The sequence below is a fragment of the Ceratotherium simum genome, chromosome 33, assembly GCF_057802395.1.
Source record: "Ceratotherium simum simum isolate JZ-2026a chromosome 33, ASM5780239v1, whole genome shotgun sequence".
Lineage (NCBI taxonomy): Eukaryota > Metazoa > Chordata > Mammalia > Perissodactyla > Rhinocerotidae > Ceratotherium > Ceratotherium simum.
In genome coordinates this window covers 8027748-8032807 of record NC_141932.1, presented here as the reverse complement: position 1 = coordinate 8032807, position 5060 = coordinate 8027748, and the positions used below count along the sequence as shown (strand labels likewise).

Below are 5060 nucleotides of genomic sequence, written 5' to 3'. Positions count from 1 at the left end.
ATATGTACATGCAAACACACAAATATATATATATGTATTGTATACACACACAGAAGCATATTGTTTGATGTTTAATATGTATCTAACTATTTCAAAGTGAATCACGTGAGCTTAAAACATATTTCTCCATTTTTTTTCAGCAGAAAGTTCTACATATATCCATTAGGTCAAAATAATTCCTTATTTTTCAAATATTTGAAACCCTAGTCCTTTATAATGTAAATATGGTGAGGTCTATATTAAAAGCATTTCTAAAATTGAGGAAATATCCATTTTATTCCTTTGAATATCCACAGGCCAAAAATGACACATGTACACTATAGATTCATGACTTACCCCTCCAAGTGGCAACTTCCCCACTGCTTCACGATTAATGGAAATTTCCACCACACCCTTATTTCCTCAACTTAAAGACAGGGGCATGCACCTTGGAACCTGTTCTCCCAAAATTCCCAGTTGGCATCTTCACATAATAGAAAATTCTGCCTTGTATTGATCTAAATACCCGAGGAATTTTTCCCAGACAGAATGCATTTTAATATCTAACACTTACTTGATATCTTTCAAAAATAAACAAAAACATATTTCTGTGATCTCATATTCCTGATTCAGTTCAACCTCGCCAATTCTACATGAAATTGTTTCAAATATAATACTCTTCTTTCTAATATCTTATCTCAAATGATTATGTTCTCTCTAAGGATGGAATGTCTAAAACTCATAGTTGATGCTCAATGTGTCTAATCTCTGAAATTGTATATACCCTCCAGCTTAACTCTATGTACTTTATTTTTATGTGGGAGAATTTTCCTTCCTCCAGTTTCTTGATTGACAATCTCATTTGTTTTTCTGTTTTATGGAACTTTTTCTACAATCCTATAGGTAATATGTCCTGAACATTTATTATATCAAATTGAAAGTTACACTCTTAAAAGCTTCTCCATAATCTCCACATTGTTTCTGGAACCACTATTTTTACACTACATAGACTCTGACCCCCTGCACTGGAAACAAGAACAAAGTTTCAATTACATATATATTAAACTTGATAAATATGTCACATTTCATTTATCATTGCTATTGGTGGTGTTATTTATTTAGGAGCAGAAGCTCAATCTAACTTGTTTATCACTCTCCTGTAATGTGAATATTTCATAAATATGCTTATACACTGAAAAGGATTAATGAATAAACAACTAACTATTGTGAATATGCATATAATTTACATATTTATAATAAGTTTAGGGGATTTTGTATTTCATTCCAGGCAAACCAGAATCTAGATACTTTGGGGTCATGGCTCACGAGAATGTAGGGGCTGACAGTTGGGAAACATACAGTGATCAGTGTAGAAATGTTCTTCAGCCACAAAATGGGATTGTTAAAAACTGTCAAACAAATGTGGAAGATAGAGGAGAGAATCCACAAAGATACAGAGGTGCTCCCCAGGACAAGGATGCTTTGTGTGGCTCTGATCTCAGGGGAGGATCTGGGAGAGAGATTGTTCCCGTGGATGTATTGGACGCTCTGCTTGTGCCTGTGCAGAATGACAACCATGGAGCCACTGGCCCAGATCATCAGCACCAAACAGAAACCATCATGGAATAATACCAATAGCACAGAGTGACTGTGTGATTTTTCCATAAAATACTGTATAACAGTACCCCTGATCCGTTTTCTTTCTGATTATTGTGTTGTTCCTTTTCTCAGTCATATGAAAAGGAACCAGAATATTTAGCATCATGTTCAGGATTCCAGCAGAGGATGTTGGAGGTGCCTAGGAACTTGGGAGCTTTTACTTTAAGCTCTGCCTACCTGGACTTCCTGGGACTGATCGTGATCACCTGGAAGACATTCAAGGGGCAGATGGTGCCAGCAAACACATCCCTGCCTACTCTGTGAACATAGAAAAGAAGTTTGCATCCAAAATCATTGAGGAAAAGTTTCAATCCAAAAGCTGCCCTACTTTCTGGTTCTCCTTTGGAAAGAATAACTAAGAGGATGGCTACAGTCAGGAGCTTGAGAATCAAACCTGTGGACCTACACCTGCATCATGTCAAGTAAAGAAAGACAAAATGGTAAACAAGAGAGAAATTCCCCAGGATTCCAACTATAGTCTGTAATAAAAACATCATTCCCGTCACCAAATCCCTGGTGACAATTCTGTCAAATCCCAGAGATTGATAGTCATCTTCTGAGCCAGAGATTCCTGCACAGGAAAATGAGGCATGAGCTCCATGTATCATGTCAACTGAAATTTCAATATACTTCACTTACATTAGTTGCCACTGGAAAATAATTATTTATAATTTTTCCTTTAGAATAGGTGTCTGAGAGTTGAATGTCTAACACTGAAAGATCCTTCAGAGAATAAGGATTACTACATAAAAGCCATGTATGCAGTTACCGTGTATTCTTCCTGAATTTTTGAAAGAGTCAGAACTAGTATTTTCATTGAAAAGATAAGGAGCAAAGAGGCAGATAAAGGTTAATGATTTGTCCAAATTTAAACAATTATTTGAGGACAGGTGAATAGTAGAACCTTGCTAGACTGGTAAAATGGAAGTGCATTTAAACACAGAGCTATTTTAACAAAGCTATGGTAGTTAACTATGTTCTTAGATAAAATACTGATACATAATTAGATGTTTTCACACCTTGTCATTTTGTTTTAGATTCGGTGGTATTTTATTATATTTTTGCAAGAAGTTGCAATTTACTTTTTAATGTTTATTGTATAGGCCAACACCGATTATGAATAAAGGTTTACATTATTTAATAAAATATTGTTGTTGTTAGGGCCGTCAAATCAATTCTAACTCCTAACGACCCTGTGTACAGCAGAGTGAACCCTGCCTGGTCTTTTTGCCTTCATCCTCTCATCTTCCTGTGATATATCAGACAATGATTTGCTAGTATTCATAGAGTTTCATGGCCAATGTTTTTGGAAGCGGGTGGCCAGGTCCTTCTTTCCAGTCTTTCTTAGTCTGGAAGTTCTGCTGAAACCTGTCAACCAACTGCTGGTATTTGAAATACCAGTGACATAGCTTCAGCATCACAGGAACACACAGCCACCACAGTATGACAATCAACAGATGGGTGGTAAGGTTCTTTGACCAGGAGATGAACCCTGGCTGTGGTGGTGCAAGTGTTGAATCTTAACCACTAGATCACCATGGCTGGCTGTTAATAAAATATAGATGCACTGATTTTAGTATAATTCTATAGAGACCTGCTCCATGAAATATTGTATTGAAAGCATACACTATAGGCTTTATATTGGATTAGCCACAGAAACAATAAATTTCTTTTATGACAGAAATGGAATGACATCTTACACAGGAATCATTGAACACTACGTTGTGCCCTAAACTATAAGATTTAAAGCACAAATACATACTAAAATAGTATAGCACATAAAATGAATATACTAATTTTGAATCATAAATGAATCAGTTAATTAACATGACAATAAGAATAAGTCAAGATTTGTGAAATATTAAAATATAAGACACGTATGAAAAATAAAATTTTTAAAATGTGAAATCTTTTTATTTTATAAATTGAAATTGCAGAGCTTAGAAGCGATATGAGAATATTTTTAAACCAGAGAATAAATCACAAGATACTTTTGTGCCTGATGCCTGCTAGCAGAAACCCATTTGTAACATTACTATTTCTTTAAATGCTCCTTCCCTAATTTGAAGATGGAAAATGGTCTCATCAGAATCAACCAACCATGAATGCTTTCAGTAGGAAACAATTACTGTCTCCATTAAGAACTTCATACACCCAGAGTTAGAGAAAATATTTCCATTCCAGCAATTGTCATCCATATACACTATTTTTGCAAGGCATTGGATGATTCCTATAGATTTATTCTAGCTTTTGTTAATCATGGAACTGCTATTGGTACACATCTAGTAACCCAGAAAATTTATTCTATGATTCCTTTAAGTTACCTGACTACACATATATGTCCACAATACAGTCATTTCTGATATTAGAAAATCAGGTTTCATTATCACTTGGATTAAACATCAACACTCACTGTCAGTGAGGATTACATTAAATTACATTTGGAGGCCTCAGGTATCCGTGTATGGTGTAGGACCCCCACTAATCTTTACCAGCTCAGCTCATGTCTCAGAATCATTGCTCCTTCCTGTGTGGCTTTGGCATTGGACCAGGTTCAAATCCAAATGATTCCCTTCTTCTTATATTATCACTTACCAAGACAATGATATCCCTCCTTGCTTGTAGACTCTGACTCTCAGACTGATATAGAAAATTCTCATCTGTTTCTTACTGGCTGCTAGGAAGATGGCCTCAGGGTCGTGATCACAACAATCAGTGCTTGTGTGAGAGGGAGGGGGCAGCCAGACCACTACATATGGGTTTGTTTTTCTGTGACCTCACCTCCCCTCAGAACTGCAATTATCTTTTCATCTATAGCTGCAATGAGACAAGAGGCTTGGGGGACTGAGAATATTGTGAAAAACTTTTTCCCAGTTGCTAAACAAAAAACACACACAAAAATTTGTAGTTATCATCTCCAAAGGGATTATTGCAGTTTTTGGGGAAAAACGTCTTTCTTTTCCTTAATCCCTGGAGGCAGACAGGGCTTCATATAGAGGCAGCAGGAAATACTGAGGTCTGACATATGAGGGACCAGCAGCAAAGTTTATATGTCTCACTGGATTTTCTGCTGCCTTGAGATGTTTTTCTAACCTAAGTGAGTTCTTCACTAATTTTCACACGACTGATCTATTCTGTCATTTAAGTTATGGGTTGAGAAATTATACCAAAACACCTTAGAAGGATTTTCAAAGCAATAAAAATAAAAGGAAGAACATGACAATAATTAACTTTAGAAAACAGACTTTTTCATACAAATCAATGCCAATTAATTTGGTAGTCTAGGTGACATGGAAGTTTTCTAGCAAAATGCACTTTATGCATATTGACCTTTCCTCCTTCCCCCTGTAGGAATAGGAAGTCTAAAAGGAACAATACCCATGGAAAGGTAGAAATTTATAGGTGTCTCTCACAAATAGAAT

The 5060-nt window shown here is 35.9% G+C and overlaps 1 pseudogene; it reads right to left on the bottom strand.

The window, feature by feature from the left end:
- Positions 1–207: 207 nt before the first annotated feature.
- On the bottom strand, positions 208–2684 carry LOC147912767 (vomeronasal type-1 receptor 4-like; annotated as a pseudogene).
- Between the last annotated feature and the right edge of the window lie 2376 nt (positions 2685–5060).